Source organism: Lagopus muta, chromosome 10, assembly GCF_023343835.1.
Source record: "Lagopus muta isolate bLagMut1 chromosome 10, bLagMut1 primary, whole genome shotgun sequence".
In the NCBI taxonomy this organism is placed as follows: domain Eukaryota; kingdom Metazoa; phylum Chordata; class Aves; order Galliformes; family Phasianidae; genus Lagopus; species Lagopus muta.
Window position 1 is genome coordinate 4,753,922 of NC_064442.1, and position 23,238 is coordinate 4,777,159.

A 23,238-nucleotide genomic window follows, 5' to 3' on the forward strand; every position below is an offset into this window, starting at 1 on the left:
GCAGGTACCATGGTACATGAGAGAGTGCTGGATGTGGATGTAACCTCCCTGGGGAGACTCTGTGTGCCCAGAGACCCAGGGAGAAAAAAAACAAAATATTTTGGAAAATGTAAATGAATCCAGGGCTGAAGAGCAGCACTGCAATGGAAAGGGTGTGCATGCAACTCTGGCTAACAGGATGGAGTGCATGGTTTCCGCCCAAATTTTGACTGCCTAAGGGAAGGCAGACACAGCTACTGCCATGCTCTGCACAAGGCAAGGGGAGCTTGGCAGCTGAGCCCCATCTTCTCCCATTCATTAAGAAACTCCATTCATTCTATGTGATTTAGTGCTGTGAGACACATCAGGAAGCAGGTTCTAACTAGTACTTGAAAAGTCTATGCTGCTGAAGATATCTGGGCACCTAAGCTGCTTCAGAGAGATTTTTCAAAAATGCCAGGATGATTCATTCCTATTAATTTCAATAAGAGGCAGTTAAATGAGCATTTATTTATCACTGCCTAACTGCTTAAAAATTGGATGGTGCTGACTGTGAAGATTTAGGAGCTCTGGCTCCTTACCGGAGCCAAAATGCCACAAGGCAACCATCAGTTTTGCTATCCAAAGCTCCCTGCATTTTTAGGGTCATTTTCTGTGCCTCTCCAGGTCTGTGTTCTCTTACTGCTGTTTCTACTTTAAAGGTGGCTGCCAGTGCTTGAGGACTGGCTCTACACATATGGTCAGTCCACACTTGAGGCCTTTTACATAATAAGGGTGAAGCTGAAGTCACCCTGTAGCTTCACATCCACCACTCCTGAATGTAGTTGTGAATCCCCATTAGTCCTTGCACTATAAAAGTGACCTGGGGTTCTGATGTACATTTTGAAGAAGGAAACATGAAATACTGTCACCTTTTACAATCAGACTGAGTTTCTAGATCTACCTAATTTGTTATATATTGTTACACCCTTTTATATATTACATATCATTGTGTATCATTCCACATTATATATTATTCTTCTGTATATATTGTTATATATCTTTATATATTTTCTGGTGTGTTTTGGGTTGTGATTTCAAGGCACAAGCAAGCACCTAGGGTGCAGATATGGCACTGGAAAGGGCAGAGCTCTGAACATTTTGCATGGCAAAACAGAAGAGATGGAAGGAAATCTCAGCTGGGAAGCCCAGGTTTGGGCTCCAGCTGTCTCCCTAGAGAGCATCCTAGGGCTGGCAGCCAGCAGCTGGGTGGCAGCCTGGCTCAGGTGACTCTTTTCTCTGCTGTGACTGTAGGGGAAGGCAGCCAAGGGTGGATCAGCCCTGCGTTGGGTTGCACAGAGTCACTCATGCAGGGCGAAACACAAGGAAAGTCTTTCTTCCAGTCCCCAGCTGAGTTTGCCCTGACACTACCCCACCTTGTCGGAGGGAGGGAAGGGTCTGGTTACTACTAGCACTTTTTGTTCATTAAACTTGAGCTGCAAGAACTAATTTGCCTTTTGGGCAAGCTTGCCAAAGACAAAGCTATGCTTTGTCCCATTTGCGTGGGGCGTTGGGCATGGGCAGTACTGCCAGCATGAGGTGGCAGAGGCATCGCCTTGGCTGCCCAGCATGGCCAGACATTGCTTTTCCTGGCCCAGAAGCTCAGCTTTGACATAGGCAGTGTCACACATTTGCATTGCTATCGCCTCCCTCACCTGAACCTCGCTGGCGCCGAGGTGGGTGGTGGTGAATCGCATTGCATTTTATCGAGAGGAACCTGCTGCTGCTTTCCAAGGGCAATCTTGGGGGTCACCCTTTCTTGCCCTCACCCACCACAAGGCTCCAACCCTGGTGCTAAAACCCCTTTAGCGATGAGGCCAGCCTCAGGCCTGCAGAACGCAGATGGCCACGGCTCTGAGGACAAAATCTCAGCAAGAGCAAAGGGAAGTTCACAAAATGCACATATGTGGCTGAGCCATTTTAAGCAGCTCAGGTACAGACACACCTCTTCCTTATCCAGAAACCTCCCTGGGGAAGGAAAGAAAGACATATGTTTGGCCTCTGCAGCAAGCTCTTATCTTGGCAGGAGAAAGCTATTGATGTTCATGTTTCACATTTCTGGCGCCCAAAACAGGTTCTGATGTTTAAAACAAGGCAGCGGTGGAACCTGTTTTAAATATGTAACAGTCTCAGAAAGGAGCAGTCTAATCACTTCATTATCCAATGCAGCAGAAAACGGTTTGAAACCCAAACCTGGGAGAGGGGCCTTGGAGGAAACTTCCCCAACAAGACATTGCCAGCATTAACGCTGGTATTTATTGCTCATTTTAACTATGGTGCACAGCAAGCATTTTCTCAGCCTCGTGTCGCAGCAATATATAATTCATATGCTTAATATTTAGCCTCAGCTCTCCTTGCATATGTTACAGTGCTGGAGACTGTTTGTGTGTTTGCTATATATCAGTTGACACCTCTGTAAAATCTTTATATTGAATGCCTTTGGCAACTATATGCCAAATAATAGCATTACCATTTGTAATTTTCTTAGCTGCAGCTTTCCTTTAAGCTTTGCTCTATGCATTACAAGTAGGAAGGATTTAAAGAGCTTTATTGGTTCTCAAGTCTTCCTAATGACCTTTCCTCGCTTTTGTAAGTCAAAATAACTTCTTCTTTTTTCTCTTTTTTTCTCTTCTCCTTGTGCGTTTTCAAGTAAAACTGCAAGAGCTCCTGAGCAAATAAGTAAGAGAAGCAAAGCAGATAATCACTGCCACTGCCCCCGCGGAAACTCTTTCTTCCTCCTCCTCCTCCTCTCCCCCTTTCTTGTCTGGAGTCCTCTGGTGTCATCCTCAGAATTTGTTGACTCTCGTCTTGCAGATGCTTTTCTTCCTTGCTCTCGTCTTCAGTTCTGCTCATTATATTAGCGATGCTGGCAAAAGAAATAGAAGAGCCCCCGGTGAAAGATCGGGGCTGGGCTGTGCTAAGCACTGTACAAATAACACAAAGGCTGTCCTTGCTTTGGGATCCACGGTGAAGGATTTAAACAATATGCCACCGGGGAATAAATCAATAAATGGGAAGGAGAAGAGTGTTTAAGAAGGAGATACGTTTATACCTGTTAATGATTATGTGGAGTTTCAATAGCCCCATTATATGCTTCTTTTATATATTCTGCTTGTTTTCACCTAAAACCTCTCAATATTTCCCTGAATCGTGGTCTTTTGTTTTGCCTATCCTGCACAGTACCTTGGCCACGTTGGGCTCTGAACTTCTCCCGACCTGGACGGCATGTTATCCTTGTTTAGTTAGCACCAGGTACATTTACAGGGCTGTATATTTGCTTAATAAAAATAAATAACAAGCAGAAGTTCCAAGCTCAGAATTACACCAGACACAGCATTTTCCTTATTGCTTTGTCTTGTGGAAAACAAAGTACATTTTATCCTACGTTTATCATGTAGCTTATGTGGTACTTTTCATTTTGATGTATGGCACACTTTCTAATGTGTCTCCCCTCATGTCTCTTTATTACTAAAGCGTTCCGGTGGAAAAGTATATTACAAACAAATAAATAACTTTCAACTACTGTCACTAGACTAGCAAGCAAGCCACAGGCGTGGGTTAGTTGGGTCCATTCATTACAAAGCCTTATTCAGGACTTTCTCACTTGTCGTTTTCTTGTTTTAATGAACGTCTCTCACAGATTCATCCTAGAAAATTTTGCACTCCAGCTCTTGTTCTCACAAAACCCTCCAAAGGGATAACTGAGCTGGTTCAGTGCATCTCAGATGGAAAAGCAAAACTCCGTTTCTTTACCCTCAAACATAAAAGGTAGCAAATAAGAGCAGAGAGGAAAGGAGGAACAGCAGAGAGACATGGATGGATCTATGAGAATGAGTTTAAATGCAAGAAGCTTTCTTTTTCCAGTCAGCAGAAAGAGAAAGGCAAACTCGTGGCTTAAAATGAGCAATCTGGGAAGCACCTGTGAGCCTTCGTTAGTACCACAAACCTGTTGTTTGGAAGGCAGTAAAGGAGCGTGGGCAGGAGGGTGTGGGCTGCCAGCCCTGCAGCAAGCACAAGCAAGCTCTGTTCACTCTGGGATGGATCCCACCCCCTGCTCTCCTCCATCACTTTGCCTCTAACATGAGTGTGCCCAAGGTGGTTTTATATGGGTTGGGTTGTACGTGCAAAACTCTGCAACAAGCCCATTAAAAGTGTGTGAAATTACAATACTGTTTGGGTTCCTGCACCCAGACGTGGTCACTAATTTATGGCAGCTGCTGGATGGGGTGAGGAAGAGAAGAAACCACGTGGAGAGAAATGGATAGTATGGGCATGGCAATTTGTCTGGGCAGGCCCGAAGCCTGGGAATGCTTGTTTGCTTGTTTGTTTGTTTTGAAACACTTTCTATGAAAACAGAGTTATGAAGGAATTCTTTTAGCTATGTCCTTTCTGCTCCCTGTCCCAGCCCAATTGTGTGAAAAAGCAGCTTTGCCATAAACAGATTTTACTATATCAGAGTCAAATTTTACTACATCATTATAGGAGTGTTCCACTGGGTAATATGACTGGCTGCCCTATCAGAAGACAAGTGCTAATGCCGTAGTGAAAACATGCCATCACACTTCCCCAATAAAAACTTTTATTGTATCCCAGTGCACATTAAAAACAACACTAACTGCATTAATACATTGTAATTTACTTTTGTGTTATGGAGCAAATGACAAACCTAGTGCTAATGAGGTCATATTTTCCATTACCCCAATGCAAACTCTTGGTTAATCCAGTCCTTGGAGACTTCCATGAGGGACTCATACACACTTGTGTGTGCACATGCATGCATGGACAGACAGACATGCAGACACGTGCACTGTGATTTGCTGGTAACGGGTGCTTCCACCACCATTTCACTAAATGCAATGTTCTAGTGTGATTTTGTTTTAAACTGCTGGTTTTGAAATAAACATGTTATATATTTCATTTTATTTTTTGCTGTTGCTGCTGTGACATTTGCAGTTAGTTCACAAAGAATTCCTTAACCAAAAAAGCGTACACACACTCCCATCACCAGTGTTGCCTCTTACTTGTGGAGCCTCTTTCACACAGTGGTGAGCAGAAATGCAATTCTTCAGTGCTGCGGAAGATGAGGCTAAATGGATTCTTTAGGGATTGCTTATATTTCAAGTGCAATTATTTAAGAAGCTGTAAGCTTTCCATTTTATTTTGTCATGAGCTGAATGTTCGAAAAAAACTCATTTCTCAGGAGGTATGGATGATTCTTTATTTCTAAACTTCCTGTGGTGTTTTCTTAATGACGCTATTAAATGATTAAGCTTTGCTTTTATAAATTAAATCACCAAAATGAAATCATTAAGGCTCTCTCGGTTTTATTAAGCATAGTTATTTGCCATCATGTGTAAATTCACTGAAGCAATCATCTACACCATCTTCTTTAAAATTGTGTTGGCAGCACCACGGGGAAGGCTGTTCCGAGTGCTGGATGGAGGTACCTGTCTCTCCACATTTCAGAAGGCTCCAAACAGACTCATGAGAACAAGGGATGTGCTTACAGCGAGGCAGCCGATGCCTTAGTGCAGGATGGGTCTCACGCTGTAACTCTGGGGCTCACTGCTCTGCAAATGGCACGCAGGGGTTGTGCACAGAACCACCTCTTCCAGGCCACAGGCGGCACCTCGCTAGCTTGCAAATTGCTTTGTCTTTGTGTTCCTTTCAGCCCCTTCTCTTTCTCTCTTTCTGTACCTCTCTGCTATTTGTTCTTGCCACAGTTTAGTCTCCACTCTGCTGATGAATTAGGCTGTTGCTCAGGGAGAAAATTGATCTTCACTCTTTCAGAAGTTGCAAGACAAGTTATGCTTGGTTCGGGCTGTGGTATTTTGCTAGCCCTCGTTATGATAAGGAATAGATGGGGCTAAGCACATTGACTTGAACTGCAGCTGCAGAATCTAAGGCAGAGCTTCCAGCTGATATTTACATTTAAAGCCACTATGCATTTTTAATAACGTCTTATCAGGGATGTTTTCTTTTTGGAATGACTATAGGGAGAAAGGGTAGTTAGGGAGCGATCCAAGAACTAGTTTCAGATTAGCAAAAAACAGTGTCCCTGCGTTATCTCAGGTTGTAACCTGTGCGTGCTGTAAGGCTTGAAGTGCTGGGGCAGCCCCATGCGATAGTGCAAGTATCCTAAGTACTTGTTCCAAAAGCACTCTGTGTGTCCACAGAGGAATTACCCACAGCAAAGCAAGGAGGGAGGTGTGCTCTGCCTTGCTGCAGTGGCTTAATGGAGTTGTCCTCTCTGAGAGCCCTGCCCTGTCTTCGCATCACGCAGCATCTGCTGATGGCTGTCGCTCCTCCTGACACCGGAGACGATGGAGATAATGGGGAGGCTCCGGTGATCAGGAGCTGCAGGGACAACATGCCTCTGGAGCAGTCAGGCCTCTCAACCGCGGGCAAAGTCTGTCTTGTTCTCTTCTTTCATTTTCCAAACTGAAATTCTGAAGCATGAAAATAGGGAGTATCAATAGCAGCTTATTTTTCCTCATGCTATGAGCCATGTCTGCTGCCGTTTGGTTTCAGGCTTCAGCTAGTAAATATTCCCAAGCTCAGCTCTGAGTGTTGTCACTTCACCAGCCTGCTGGCAAATAAATGAATAAATAAATGCTTCCTATTATCTATTTATAATATTTTCAGAAAACGATGAGTAACCGTGATTCTCTGGAATAATTCCTGAGCTGATTATATCAATTTTCCTAGAAATTGAATGGCAGGATGCTTAAGGAGAAAGAAAAAAAATGAGAAAAAAAGAAAGAAAGAGAGAAAGGAGGAGGGAAAGAAAGAAAAAAGAAAGAGAGAAAAGCTGAAGGAATTTCAGAATAGAAACCCACCCTGAACAAAAAATCAGCGTTTTAGACCTATGGAGTCCAACTTTCTGTACCCTCAGATCACTATAATGGGGCTCTTACAACTCCAAGAAAATAATTTGGCAAACTGGGGAGACATCTGTAGAATAATTTGGTATTAAAAACTGGTTACTGTTGTTAATGCTGCTGAAGCATTTCGTTATTTCTGATGAAGAAATGTGATATGAAATGTGGTAAAATGTGCACCATCAGCTTAAGATTCTTCCTTGGAAGAACTCTGTCTGTTTTCATCTGAAAAGTGCTTATTTACTCCAACTTCTCAGAAAGCAAACATCCAGAAGCAGAGAAATAATTCTCAGATGATGGCAATGTTAATGAAAAGCAATTTGCATTATATACATACACATGTATGTATATGTATTTATTTGCTACTTATAAGCTGTTAACGTAGATCAGCTCCATCTTTAAAATACTCTTGAAATATATGAAGTGCTTTTAAATTTGATCTGGAAGCATATTAAAACAAATGAAAGTCGGCAGTAAATGGGGGACAATATTACTGAAAACCTGATGCAGATATCTGTGCTGTTTGCAAAGAGGCCTTTCTGTCAGACTTGGAATAGTTTTGGCTGAATTTTCAATGAAAGAGTTTAAACTGTAGGAGCAATAAATTTTTTGCCTTGACAGAAAACATTGTTATATAGACAAATAACTGGCACGCCAGTAAATAAATGGAGTGCATTTTCCAAGCATCAGTAGATGCCTGGGCAAAAACCATTTTAACAGGAACAGATTTTTTCCTGTGTGCAGTGGCTCCTGTATAGTGTTTGGAAAATGTACCCATATGTCTACTCACAAATAATGTTCACCTGTAAGGAAATGCACACCAGGTTTATGGATGCTATTGAGTATTCCCAGTCCTACCACTATGAATAATGATGCTTACATGCCCTCAAACATGAAAAATGCTCATCTGAATGCACTGAAGTAGCCTGACGCGCAGATTGTTGACATTATTTTTTAAAGAAGTATTCACAGGTGGGGTTGGCAGCATTATCCCTGCCATGAGCCGGTGGAAAAAAGGTTCGGGAACTTAGCTGGAAAGCAGTTATTGATGTCAGCTAATCCTGGGTGTTTGCTCCAAAGTATTCAGTGGAGAGCAACGAGGCCGAAGATTTGGGTTCCCCAGGGTGGGCAATTACTCACTGCTTGTGAGCCAGAGACTGCAGGGCCTTAGGCAAATAACTTTGCTGCCTGTTGCCTCTTTTCCCCCATTTGTAATAGCTGACTGGGTATAATTATGTATCTGTTGCTTTAGAAGATGAATTAGTTCATATTTGCAAAGCAGGTGGAAGAGAGAGAAAAAAAAAAAAAGTGAGCTACCTCTGATCCTTTCATTCTTCTTCCTAACTGCGCGCTGGAGCAGTTTCCTTTTGCTAGGAGGAGAATGAGAAATGCAGGCTGGCATTTATTGCTGCCCATTGCTGTCCAGAGCAGGGCAGTGACACCGAAGAGCCACAGTTCTGCCACGAAAGCACCAACCTGCCTCCTGCCTGCATCCCAATTCCATCGCAGATCTGAGCCCTGGAGTGCATGTTGCTGGGCGGATACTATTTTCAAACGTTCAAGGCGAGCATTGGAGTGTAATGTGCACTTCTCTCCTCCAACATTTAAAGACTGCAGCAGTGGGAGAGGCATGCGGCATATCTGTAAAAGCCTGAAAGCTGATGAAATCTCAGTTAGATCTGTTATCTCCCAATGCTTTAAAGGTCTTCAGCTGGGAGATTAAAGAACAAGGTTACTGTGACAATTTGTTTACACGCAGGGAGAGATTAAGATCTCATTGAAAAGGAATAAAAATAACATCATCTTGAGCTGTCACAGCATGAGACCCATTGTAATCAACACTGGTCTGATTTCAGGGATAATTTAAGACCAATTTATTATCTTAATTAAAAAAAAGAAGAGGAGAGAATTCAGTGTTTCAGATGGCAGTTGGGCTGCTGTATCTGCACTTTGCACAGTAACATTAGAGGTGTTCTGAAAGGGATACCAAAACCAGACGGTACAAACACTCGAGTCTGCCTTAATAGGCTTTGGGTTAATTATACAGCTAACCACAGAAAAACAACCTCAAAATTCCCAAGCCCACTCCGAAAATGAACACAGAAAGCGTTGTTTCTTAAGTCTGTTTTAATCCTACATGGCAAGCAGGTGAAAATTAAATAATTACGTATGCAGAATCCCCTTTGATGATGTTTCATGCACATAACTGAATTGTTCAGTTACAGTGATGATAAGTTCATGCTGAATATTCCTCATATTTGCCATTCTTGATATTTAAGCTCCTTGAGCTGCCGGTATCTGAAGAAATGCACAAGCGATTCAGAGTTCAAAGAAGGATTTCACATGCATTTGATATCAGCCACTACTCTTAAAAAGAAACTATTTCTACTTTTTAGTTCATAAAATTGGAGAAATATACAGCTTTTCAAATACAATGGAGTGGGGGAAAAAAAAACCACAACAAAAAACAGAGAAAATGAAATGAATTTGCCTGGCCAGTTTTTTTGTGGTGCCTTTGCACTTGTTTTTAGCAAACATTCAACTGGCTATTTCCATCATGCATGCTCGCAAAAAGCATTTTTAAATATGTTTCTCATGATCATTCACCCTTGGAAGCTGATGATACAACTTGCTGTGTGCTCATCCAGCTGGTGGGAGAATATCAGGTGACTCATATGACAGAGCTTTTGGCACAAATAACAGGTTTTAAAGGCAACTCAGGGAAAAAGAAGGAAATTCACCACAGGAATATCTTTTAAACAGAATTTGGAACAAATCTGGCAAAGTGGAAGAGTGTTTACAGACATCTCCCTCAGAGACAAAGGTGGGATGGGGCAAATGGATGACTCACAGCAATTTGCCCAGCTCCTCTCGGGTCTACTTCATTGGACCACCCTTGGAAAGTCTGTGTTCCATTCTGAACTGCTACAAACCTCTGGAACAGACTCAAACGTGGGTTTTGAAAGATGAATCCATCAACACTGTTGTCAGATGGAGGGTTAGTGAGTTCTCGCCTATATACAAAATGAGAGGTACCTGAGGAGGTTCTGGGTAGGGATCTACTGGATCCCATTGCTCCAAGGCAGGCAGACTGCCAGCTTCTTCCAAAGATTTTATAGCATCTTCATGCAAATTACTCCACTGTTGACTGCCCATAACTTTAAGAAGCTGCACTGAAGGAATCACTCGGATACCTGAACTCAAGACACTACTGCAAGTTTAAATCTTTGCTGGTACCTTGCCAAGCTTTCAGCCTCCTCACAAGGATGCAAATCTCCAGTAGACCTGTCTTGGATGTTCTCAGGTCCTTAAGCTGGCTCTAAACATGGAGTACAGGCACTTGACTTCTCCTGGCCTGAATCCTTCCAACCCTGAGGTAAATTCTTTCCTTTCTGGCATAGTCAGTATGGCTGTGGAGGGTAAATGATTTCCTTCTTTCATCTTTTGCATTTCTGAAGACCCTCTATTGAAACAGTTGTTTTCCTTGTCCCCCCCCCCCCCCCCCCCTTATCCCCTTATTTTTTTTTTCACAGGATGGATTCCCAAAGCTCTGATCTTTCAGCTCTCCCTCTAAACCTGGCCCCAGCCAGCTCTGCATGGGCTGGAGGTCACTCAGGAATCCTGCTGGCAACGCTCCTGCTTACAAATGCTAATGTGATGTTTGCCTTCTCCACAACATCATGACAGTCAGTGTTCTCTCCTCTCAACTTGAGGTCTGCTCATCTCTTCATGCCTTTAATGATGGATCACCACCTTGCCTGGTTTTCGCTGTATTCATGTGTCTTGTTCCTGCCCAGTCTTGGACTCCAAACTTGCCCTCAAGGAGTGATTCCTTATTTTTTTTTGCTGGACCATTTTTTTTTTCTTTCCAATTTATCATGTTCTCTTTGAATTGCCTTCCTTCTTTTCTGAGAGCTGGCCGCCCTCCCCACTTTGGTGTGCTCTGAACATTTAATTCTCATATTCTTTATTTCACTAGCTTTAACAATCATGTTGAACAGAACTGGTCAAGGGCAGACCCCGGGGGAGCTCACTCAGCATCGTTTTCCATTTTGTCTGCTGATAACTTTACCTCTGCAATCCGCATAGCTCAGATAGGCTTTTCTACATGGTCCTTTTATCCACTTGCCCCACTTGGAGAGATCTCCGTTGGAGGTTTGGGGGTGGTGTAGACACATGGATTTCAAAGCAATATATCATTTTACCCCAGCAGAGGATCTGACTGTTTATTTCCCCTCGCCCATTGAATCCCTTTGTCCCGTGTCCCTGCGTATAAAGGCAATATGAATAACCCTGAGCCACGTGAGGCTGCGGAGGGGGAGGTTACGTGACTCACACTACCATGCTTTTTGTTCCCCCTTTGGTGCTGCTTTGCCTTGTGCATGTCCTCACTCCTGGCTCTCACCACAAAAGGCAGCAACAATCAACCGAACCTCCGAATGAGTAATCTGCTCACAAAGAGCCTTTTGAGCGCACAAAGTAGTTGCAGGGAGGAAACGTCCCACTGGGGAACCAGGTGGACAGCAAACATTCGCTTTCCATTACAAATGAGTTCAAGGGAAATGGAGTCACCCCAGCATGGGATGCCAAATCCGTATCCAAAGCTACTTCCCACCATCCAAGCCAAACACGCTTCCCTTTCTCTCCCTCCCCATCTCCCCTCCTTGTTTACAAACACGTTTACAAGTACTTGATAGGTGACCTTATTTACTTAGTAACCTGTGGATTCATTTATCTTGAAATTAGCAGGTAATGAACTGGAAACCCTCAACAACCCTCCCACTAATTAACATGATAATAAGATTGTTTTGCTACAGAGGTACAATTAGCATGTATGAGCTAGAGGGGGAGAAAGATCAATAAAATGTCTGAAGGGTACTAGGAACCAGACTCGGGAAGAGAACAAAAGAAGAGAGCTTTATGGGGTTATAGCTGCAGCAACAACTTAAGGCCCTTTACAGATAGCAAGAGTAGTAGTGGTCGTCTTAAGTGAGGCTGCCTGCAAGCAGGCTGGGAGGAGCTACCTGTGCCATGCGACTTCTTGCCATTCAGGCTAGATGTAGAATTAGAGGACAATGTGTTAGAAAATATGGGAAAGAAAAAAAAAAAAACCAAACAAAAAACCCAAACCTTTGAGGAAGAAAAAAAAATGCCTTCAGAACATATAATATGATGCCTGTCCACAAAAGCAGTGCGTGTATTAGATGGTGAAAGTGGATGATTTAGAGTCATTTACCACTTGTAATCACGCAAGAATTTCAGCATATACATTGAGAAACTGCTCTTCACTCTTTAATTGCAGAACCATGCCTTTACATATGGAACTGGATGGGAAGTAGCAAAGCAAAAGTTGCACAATAGTTTTAGTAGTCACTCCTTAAACTCCTTAAGCTAGAGTGGTTTGGCTGAAGGGAGGTGATCACATGCAGCTGGAGGGAGCTCGCTTTGCCAGCCAGGTGTGTCTGCCTCCTCCATGTGCCTGGTCAGGAGGCTCTAAAGAGAGATATTTTCTTCCAGAGAAGGAACATGAAGAAAAAGGGAGGTTGTTGGGGTTTTTTTTGGTACATTTATAGTTGCTTGTCTACTAATGCATTTCCATCCATGTGGATTGGATCCAACACATCCGTGGGTGTGTTTGGGGGAAAGCAGAGATACGCAGCTGTGATCCATGTTGTGGCTAGGAGCAGATCTGGCATTGGATTTTGTGGGTTAATGAGGGAGGAGAGTGGGGCCACAGACCTGATAGCCTCTCTGTATCCTTCTGCAGGTAAGTGCACACCTAATTGTTAAAAAGAAAGTAGCATTCTAGCACTTGGTATGCTGCCTGATGCTGAGGTGAAGGGTCAGGAAACTGTAACACTGCCCTTCTGTGCAGGTCTTGTTGGATAACTGAACTCTGCCCTTCAGTTTGGAGGAGTTTGGGTTAAATCCCTGCAGGTCTCAGTGAAGCTCAATTGGATTCTTTATTTTTTCACCAGCCCCCAAAAGCATTGGCTTCTCTACAGAAAGCCACATTTGCCCTAGATGACTTGGGAAATGAGATCATTCACAGTTGCTTGACGTAAATGGTGGGTGCTGAAGGCTCCAATCTGGCCCCGAGCTCTTTCCCTCACATCTGGCTTAACCCCACATCTGTCCTCCCCATCTGCGCCGACGCCTTCTGTCACCTCCCAGACTCCACACTGTGCAGAGCAGTTCAGCACAGCACTGCAGAGGCATTTGAGATGTCTGGACTATGGCCTTCAGGTAGCACTGACAACAACTATGGATGTTTCACCACCAGCCTAATTTTTGCATGGATATTATTCACCAGTCATTTGAGTTCACAGATTATTGTCTCCTGGCATTCTTTGGAGAACGGAAGAGGAAGGAAAACTATTAATTACTTTTGATTGACGTCTTGCATTCGTGTGTGTGTCTGTAGGGGGATGGGTTGTTGTGCATTTTTTTAATAGAGCCTCAGGTTTGAATTGGGTAAACTGACACCTTGCAATCCGATCTGACAGCCCTGCTTTGTGTGGGAGTGTGTACGGCTCCCAAATTTCAGCTGTGAGACTTTCTGCGTGAGCAGTCGTTTTATTAGAAGTTTTGACACCTCTCCTGGCAGGGATCAGTGCCCGCAGTGTGAACGGAAACACCAAAAAGAGCATTGTGTGATGCAGAGTGGGAAGGGAAGAAAAGAAGTTTTGCAGCAAACAACTGAAATTAGCTCAGGCAGAGATCTTTGCAGACCTCACCTCACAACAGCAACAGTGGGACAGGGGACTCATCCCACTGTATTGATTGATGGTCCTGGATTCACATTATCGTTTCAGAATCGCAGATGCCCACACAGTGTCGTTGCATTTTGTTTCTCCCTCTGAACCTGCCCAGTTGATGTTATTTTGGGCTTAACTGTTTATGAGTTTCTTTCATAAGAGGGTGGCGTTATCTTGGGTTTGTTCCACATTTTGGCTTGAGATTTGCAACTGATTTGTTGGTGTTGTGTGTATGAGGCAGAGCATCCTTCTTAGGTGACACAGAGCCCATTAGTGCAATGGGAGCCTACCCCTGCTGCCAATGATGGGAGGAACAGAGAGAGAGCTAAAAGCCCTCTTGATGCATGGTATAGTATCTCTGGGTAGAGAAGGCCTGGCCACACTCGCTAGAAGCTCTACAGTTGTAGAAAATGGGCTGAGAGAGTTGTGGAGAGAAAGCAGGCTGTTTTTCTTTCTTTCTGATCCTCCTCACCTGCCCTGGGCTCAGTTGATAAATACCTGTGAAGCGTTTGCTAGAAAAGTTCCTAGGAGTTCATTGTAATGAGCAATCCTTTTGGCCTAGATTTGTATCTTCCTTGAGAATAGGTGTAATTTTAGATCTGCTTTGCAAGCTCTTTTTTTTTTCCTTTCCCCCTTTTCTTTCCAATATTCCTCTGTACAATAGGAATCTTGTCCCATGGTGTGAAGCCCCCGCAGAGTTATAAAATTGTGTCACCTTCCCTGCCTCCTTTATAAGTTACTCTATGTGACACTATTAAAAAGAAAAACCACGGGATCTCCTGGGATCAAAACAACATCCTGTTGTTATCTTAACACCACTCCGTTTGGCTTTTTTGGCTTTTACCTTTCATTTCCTACCGCTCTGTGCAAGCAGAGCTTGCCTTGCATTGTGCTCTGTTCTACGCATGCATTTTTCTCAGTGAAGATGTTTTTATTTCTGATGGATATGCTGGGTGGCCAGGGGTTTTGGATTTCTTCCATGGGGATTCATCTCTTCCTGGAAGGGGGAGGCTGCAGTGAAGAGGCCAACTGAGAAACTTTCATCTCCATGCAAGATGAGAGACTTCGATGCTTGTCTCTTCCTCAGATGAAGGCTTAAGCTCAAGAATTAACGAATAAATTCCCTATCCCACCGGGGTTTAAACTGTGTGTGTTGGGGAGGGAATGGGTTGAACACGTGTAGATTTCTCACTTTGAGTTTTGGTGGCCTGGAAAATGTAATGTGTTTTTCCTTGCAGACTCTCCGGAGCGTGACTCATAAGCCCTTGCAGCTCAAACAGCATTGCAGAATGAGCTACCAGCAACCTCTTTGTCCTTCACGTGATGTTACTGAATCAGCTCAAGATAATTCATACCTTGGAGCAGCCTCACATTGCAAGTAAGGTGCTGCAGTTGGCATTTTCACACTTGTTTCGCATTTGTTAACAGCTGCAGAAGCTACTTATGTAAGAGCAGGTTTATTGCTGTGTGATTGTCCGGGTCTAGAAAACATCTCCAAGTTTGTTTAGTCTGGAGGAAAGGAGGCCCATGGGAGACCTTATTGCTCCCTACAACTCCCTGAAAGGAGGTTGTGGCAAAGTGGGAGTTGGCCTCTTTTCCTGGGATAGGATGAGAGCCTCAACCAGGGGAGGTTCAGGTTGAATGTTAGGAAACGCTTCTTCTCAGGAAGAGTGGTGAGGCATTCGCACAGGCTGCCCAGGGAGGTGGTGTGTCACCATCCCTGGAGTTGTTCAAGAACCATGGGGATGTGGCACTGAGGAACATAGCTTGTGGGCAATATTAGTGGCAGGTGGATGGTTGGACTAGATGAACTCAGAGGTCGTTTCCAACCTTGCTAATTCTGTGGTTGTAAGTTGTAAATCCTGAAGTCTGTTTGAATGGGTGATGTGTTCAATTTCATTTTCTTTGTTATACATTTCTGCAATGTGATTTTATTTCTAGCAACGTGAAGATCCTGCTATTAAATATTATTATAACTTGAGGATGAAACTTCATAATACTACCTTGCTGTTACTGTTTTTGACCCAAAAGCCCACAAAGTGCCTGGCAAATGCTAAATGGCTTTATCAGAGACCTTAGAGGTCATTAATTATAGTTGTATCCATTTTAGGCACTTGCAAAGTGAGGGTTTCAGCAGTTTGTAGTGGATCATGCAGTGTGTAGAGTGGAGCAGAGGCAGGCAGTAGGTTTGTCTGGCAGCGTGTCAAGGTGTCCTAGGAAACTATAGCAGCTGATGGGAAAGAAGCATTGCACTTATTGAAGGTCTCTGCAGTAATGACAAAAGTCTTACAGACTGTACAGAGCTCACTCGTCTTGATTATAATAGCACTGCAGCAAAAGTGCATATGTTAGATGCTGTGCCAGAATGTTTTTCTGTCCAGGAACACCTCCATATGTGAATACATTTTTGTCATTACCTGTCTTTAATTGCAAAGGTTGTTTACTCACAGTTCTACAGAAAATTAGGTGGTCAAATAGGAACCTGAGCAAGAACTGCAGGACTCTATCTGTTATTGCAGCCTTAACTTTTTTTTAACAATTAACGTTCAGAAGCGTCTTAATAAATTAATTATGTACTTAATTAAATAGTCTGAAATGGTAACATCCGGAATAAATAGTATGTTGAAGGCAATCTCACCCTTTTCTTTAGCCCTTCAAATTCCAGCAGCCACTTGCAGCACAGGGAGATGCTGCAGTCCATATGCAGCCCATTTCTACCATTGTCCCTTTTACCTTTGTGTGATATTTCTGTATGTTTTGGGGTTCCTTTTTTGTGGGGAGTTTGTTTTAATTACACGTGACTAAACAATGATTCTCTGGGTGGGAATCACTCTTCCTAATAACCGCAGTATGCATACTAACTATACTGAAAATAAATCTTGTCTCTGACTAGTTAAAAATTGCCGTGATTTGTTGATGCTTTTTACCTGTCACTAGTAAGATATAAATATAAATAAGTAGAATTACATTTAAAATATCCATCACTTCACATATGGAGAGTGGCAATGAGTGGGCTGTAATAATAAAATATACTTTATAAGTGTCATAATCATTCAGACACCAGGAACTCATAAGCCACAGATCTGACATTCAGATGATGAATTGTGATTTTGTTTTAAAAGCCAGACATGTCAACTCCATGTGCATATTGGGAATTGTAGTTCAAGTGACCTCTGCTAAAACACTGACCTTAACAATGACTTTGTTTTACATTTCCCAGAAACTTTTTAAGTAGGTGTGATGCTTTCCAAATGCAGTTGTTGCACTAATACTAATGTAAAGTCATTTAAAATATTTTGACATCTTTGTTGTGGTCATACATTATATGACACAGAAAATGAGATTCGGTGAATGACTTAAAATTAATTCTATTTGGGGGTCTTGGTAACATCATAAACCCCTTGAGATTCACCTGTGTGATATATGATATCACTGGATAAGATGATATTCTAAAACTCTACAGCTCATCCGTTCTTGCATGCAATAAATAGAGACATTAAATATACATATGGAGGAGTGTTTGCATTGATACATATGAAAGAGGGTTAGATAACACTCAAGGGGACTCTGTGGACTGTAGGGATCTTAAATCTGATGGAGGAAAGTTGATTCAGTGGACTTCAGAGACCTGGATTCTGCTCTCCTCTTTGCTATGAGTTCCTCCTGCATGACCTTGGACGTGCCATTTAAACCCAAATCTTAAGAGTATTTAGGCTCCCAATTCCTGTCGAGCTGCCTTACTCATGCAGATGTTGGTGGAAATTTAAGATTTGAAAAGGAACTGAGCACTGAAATCCTTGAAAGGTCGAGGCTGTGTTTCTCTGGGCATCAGTTCCTTCCTTTAGGATGGAGATAATATTATTTCACAGGGGCTTTGCTCAGGTGACTGCACGGAAGATGGTGAGGCAGCGTGATCCTGGGAGCTGTACAGACGTGTGAAGTCCTATGTCTTATTCACTGTGAGTGGCTGATGCACTGTATAGATGTAATTATAGTCATATCAAATGAAAACACAATTAAGTTCCAGAATTGAAGCTGATTGGCATAACAAAGCTGAGATTTACTGCTTCCTTTACCAGGTCAGCACAGGTTCTTACACAAATCATGCCTCTTAGCCTTCAATTTGATAAACTTTCAGCTATTTTGACATGTAGAGCCAACTGCAGCCTACTCCATCCTGACAAAAAGAGCCTAACAAATGGATTTTCAGTCACCCACTGAACAGAGCTAGATGACAGATCTACATGAAATCCTTTTTGGAGGGAAGGCAGCCTTTTAACTTGATTGATGAAATTATATCTAAATCTGGTAGATTTGGGACTTCAAAGGCATTTTTGCCTACTTAGGGCATCCCAGATGAAGGGAGTATGCTATTTGTACCAAACTCCCATGCTCAAGTGGTTTGCAAATTGACCCCTTTGTAATAGGTTAAAGGTTCCGCGCTAGATAACGGTGGTTCATTTTGATTAATTATGTCAGGGAATTAATGTATGATTACTAACTTTTAGCAGACCCTGCTCTTTCTGACCTCGAGCTGCTTGTTTGTGTGGCTGGTTGTAATTTTCGACCAATGGGTTACGAGAGGTCACTGTGTGGTCAGCATATTTTAAACAAAGAAAAGGGAGGTGGGGAGGGGGGGAGCAGGGAAGCAGCAATCTCAGATCAGAGTGGAAGGACTACAGTTTACTGGCCTGACAGGGGAGATTTGTTAAGTGTTTTAACAGTAGATTTTTATACATTTACCCTTTCCAATAAAATATTCTTCTGAAGAGCTAAGAGAGTGGCCTGGAAAGATGTTGGGAGGATAATTTAACAGTTGAATGTTAAGCCCATAAATTGCACTTCATACTGGTTTCAATAGCAGAGAACCTTGTTAAAAAAATAAATTGGGCAGTGTTCTGTTTAGCACTGGGATTGGCTGAAAGCAAGGATAAAAGCTTCTTGTTAAGCCAGCGCATGGGAAATGATGCTTACAAATTTCTTAACCAATCTCCAGATAGTGAGCATGTGTTGATGAAGCAAAGTTTCTTGGGGATTTAGCTCCACTTCATGTTTAAAACTATTGAGTGGTTATATGAAGCCATCCAAGTATGTCTACTGAAGTCTAGAAAGGGAAGTGAGCGAGGTTTAATCTGTAGATACCTGTGCACACCAAATCAACTGTATTCACTGTGTTCAGTATTGTATTCAATAGAATTGCTCATGCTGAAAGTGAAGACTGGCTAGGTCTTTATGGGATAATAGCTATGCTACAGAAATCATGGCAGACTACTGTGTAGATGAAGGGACTAGGAACCAGGAGTCCTAAATTCCTCTGATCCTTGCACAGGCTTGTTGCTTGATTCTGCCAGAGATCTTGAGAGGCATCTAAGCATGTACTTTTAAAGCAGCTGAAGTGGGAATTGAGCTTTAAAGACGCTACATGCTTCCAAAAGCCATTGGAACTGAGGTTATTTATTACTTCTGAAAACCAGACAATTCCTACATTGGGTCTAGTTGTACATAGATTTAAGTAACCAACTGCAAACATAAGAAACATATTGCTGTTGTCTTTGTTGGACCTCACTCTTCATTTTAAAACGGTCTAAAATATCTACCTTGTTTACAGGAGCACTGAGAGGCTTAGTTCATTAATGTTTGCACAGTGCTTTATGGCCCTTAGATGAAAGGCACTACTGATGCTTAAAGAATGATTATTATTATAATACTTATTCTAAGAACAATAGGCACATTTGTTTTATTTTCCACTGAGCCCCTTCAAACACCAGGGTGTCCAATTAAGCTGTAATCAGAATGAGGGCTAAGACTTTGCTGAAACTCTTCCAGCTTGCTTTAGAAACTCTAATTTCACTTTACTCTCTGTTGTACCCTTTTGAAAGCAGGGCTCTTTAGTTGGCTTTGGATCCCCTTTATTTGGTTGTTCCTTGCAAAAATGTGCTCTTGCTAAACTATCTGTTGCATTTCAAGTGTGAACGATATAACAGAGTTTTGCAAGAGGAAAAGGAGGTGCTATCTGATTAAAATGTGATGTTAGTAAGGTCAGGGAGCGATACTTAGAGCTAAGATGATGTGAGAGGAAGACTTGGAAAGGAGAAAGAGATGGGAAAAGTAAGACTGCATATGGAGACAGAGACAGCAGATGTACCAATGAAAGAGAAGAGAAAGGAAAGAGAAAAAGAAGTATTTGGAGTTGTGCAGATATGTGCACAGACGCAGAAATGTTGGTTAAGGTTTGCTGAAATTGCCCAGCTCCTCTGAAAAGTCATCTCATACAAACAGAAGATAAACAAGGAGATTTAAGATTCATTTAAGTGGCACTGGGGGAAGCAAATGTCAGATAGGACTGAAGGCTGAGCTCTTACATTCAGATGGCACGCTGCTGATCGTTGCTGATTGCCCTGCAGCTTTCCTAGGCCAACCCATAAGAAGCATAATTCCAACAAGTGTTCGCCACTTAGCAGAAGGAAAGGCTTGTGTCAGGCTATCAATTTCTTAGGCCAGTGTCCTGTTCATGGGGAAGCATCCTGGCCTCACTCAGTAAGCAACAACCAGAAATTCAGTTTCCCAGTCCCTGCTTTGCCTGTTAGACACAATTGCCTCTTGAGCTCTTCATTTAATGAGAAGTCTTGTGGCTGCTGTCAGAGTATGAATGTCAGTATTATATACTTATTTAGTCATTTTACAGCAGCGTTAGGGATCTCAGGCAGGTCGTTGTGCATGAATTTAATAAATGGCAATCCTGCCTCAAATGATTTACAATCGAAGCTGTTGATTCCGGAGAGTACTTGTACATACATGCTCTTCAAGTAATCACAGAAGCACATGCTAACTTGCTGGCATGCATCAGATGAGAACTTCCTTAATGCTGTCTCTTCAGAATTGGGGCCTAAGCTGGAAATGGAACAAGCAGTGGGAAAATGGAGTTGTAGGGGAGGAGAGTATTTTAGGATGCGCTAGCAGTGTTATAATGCTTTCAGCTGGATTTTCCAATCTGATTGTCTGTCTATCTCTCTGCCCCTAATAACTTTCAAACTTGATGGACAGTATCAACCACACTTGGCAGAAGGATAGGCAGAGCTGGATTAAAAATAGGCTCGTGGGCAAAAGCACAAAGTGCTCGGTTATAGCAGTCCCCACAATGCATCTAGCACTCAAGTTTGTGTGGCACCCAGGGGGTTGGAATTGTTCCCTGTAAATGTATCAAGGTAAAAAACCACAGGCACAATCATGTTTTTAGCCACAGGAGAATCCACCACGCAGAAAGCCCAAAATAGCAGGTTTTAGAAGTTCCACTACTCAGGGAACCGCTGCTTATTTGTTTTAGAGCATAAGGGGGTGAATTTCTGAGCCCTTTGAAGGCAAAGTGAATTTGCTGTTGTTTCCAGTGAAGCTAGGATCCTAAGGACAGAAAATATTTGTTTCCTTTGTTAATGTGGAAAAACAAAATATATTGGGTGCAACAGCCTTTGGGGCCTGTGAAAAGTGCATCAGGCATCGGTTGCTTTCTGCATGTCTGTACATCAGAGACTTGCATTTTCATGCTTTGTGTGCACCCAGGTTTTGGTTGCTTGCACATGCTCTGATTAAAGAACAACTCTGAATAATGTTATTTAATTTAATGATCTTAATAAGCACATGGTGGGGGGAGTGTCTTTACTGTATAGACACAAACAATGCTACATGCTTCAACATGAAACACAATTAGGGTGTGCAGTAAAATAAAGGGGTGAGGGGGGAAGGGGACATTTTTTAAAAAATGAGAACAGAGGTGACTTCCAACAAAACTTCAAAACCAGCTTGGCTAACAATGAACATAGCCCCATTCTTTTTAATCATCAACAAAATCTATCACACATGTTCTTTCAAGTAAAGTTTATTAGAAAGAAATTGCTACTAGAGAACCACATGTGAGCTCTGACTTGGCAAGGTCAGGCCAGGGCAATAAACCCTTGAACTTTACAAATATGCAAAGCTGACATAAATAACAAATTAAACCCAGCCAGGTGTAGAGCTGCAGTGAGCTGCTTGCCAGAAAGATTCAAACTCTGGCCAGCGTGACCTCTGTTAGCTCGTGTGGAAAGTGGGGGCTTATCTCCTCGGCTTGTTGTCCTGTAGGGTTCATACCTGTGGCTTCGAGTCGCCGCCTTCTTCTCATTAGCTTAGAAAAATTATATTGCTTTGTTAGGGGTGTTTGTTTAGCTTTTGGCCTCAGGCGTTTGGATGTGTTGCTGGGTGAGCAGGAGGGCTGTGAGGATGGAGATCGTGCTGAGTGTGAGCTGTTTGTCCCAGGGTCTTTTGGGTCCCCTTTGAAGGATCAGGACAGGATCGGTCAGCAAGGAGGAACACGGAGACAGCTCCGTTGGAGGATTTAGTAAGACGGGATGGGAAGAGATGAGTGAGGTCTGTGACTGTTGTACAGGGTGGCTCCAAAATGTCTTCTAGAAAGTGCAGCCAATCCTCCACCCCTTCTAGCTGTATCTCTTGCAAATTCTCTGTGCAATCGGGACTTCTTTAGAGGTGTAATTCTTGCTGCAGCTGACTGCTGTATCATTCTGAGCCTCCCTGCCAGACTTCTAGAGGCATTCAGCTGCAGATACACCATCTCAGTGGGATTTTCTAATGTCTCTTAAGTGCATTAAGCACCTAACTTCCACTGAATACTCAAGGGGTTTTTAAAATCCCACTATGTGTCTCTCTACATCTTGCCCTTAAACAAGTGCTTAATTTTAAGTGCAGGTAGTTTCATTGATGGGCATAGAGCTACTTGTGTGGTTAAACATGTGCTTAAATGTGCTGTTAAACCATGGCTGCAGTGGAGGGGGGAGGAATCAGTTGCAAACACACAGTTCTTCCACTGTAGCAACTTAATTTTTGGATGCTGGTTTGAAGCAGCAACAGTGAAAAAGAAATGTCTCTTCCACTTGAATATTGAGAAAATTTGCTCTGAGAATCACAAAAGCAGATCAGCTGGGACACGATGTTCTACACAGTTCTGTTACGAGTATAACCAGACTACAAAATCTTTGCCATGAGAATTGCTTTGACATTTTTTTTTTCAAATGCAAAGCCAAACTTACAGAAACACGCAGGGAGGCAATACTCTGCAGTCACTCCTGAGCTGTCGTATCATCTTGAGCAACACGTTTCACCTCACTGTGCTTCTATTTTCCCTCCCACTGTCTTTACTATTTATATTATAAGAACTCTGGGGCAGGGACAGGCTCTGTGTTTGCACAGCTCTCTCTCTAATGGTGATGTCTCTCTGCTGGGACCACTCAGTGCTGTTGTTAGTAGAATCTAGTGACATTCTTGCACAGACTATGGAAAAACTGTAGGACTAAATGATGGAAAAAAGTCTTTCTTAGTTACCTCAGGTTTTAGTTTTGTGACTAAGTCACAGGTTAAGACTCTTCAACACGTGAGGTTTATGTAGACTTGTTAAAGACATCTGTCCTGATAAATGGGTTGGATGCTTTTTATAGAGTTCTCCACTGGGTCCACTCCATCATAATGCAGCTTCAACACAGGCCTCCATAGAGCTTCAAGGGAGAAATCCAGGAAGGAGAAAGTGAAGGGAGATT

At 42.7% G+C, this 23,238-nt stretch overlaps 1 long non-coding RNA gene across 6 annotated transcripts in view; it reads left to right on the forward strand.

Moving 5' to 3' along the window:
* LOC125698245 (uncharacterized) overlaps positions 1-23,238 on the forward strand; it is a 352,601-nt gene that overhangs the window by 128,487 nt on the left and 200,876 nt on the right. For 5 of the 6 annotated variants that reach the window (XR_007379135.1, XR_007379129.1, XR_007379131.1 and 2 more), the window contains one exon: positions 14,896-15,035. This is a non-coding gene — a long non-coding RNA (uncharacterized LOC125698245). Of the gene's footprint in view, positions 1-14,895; positions 15,041-23,238 lie in introns of all 6 variants that reach the window. The other variant, XR_007379132.1, reaches the window with a different exon arrangement.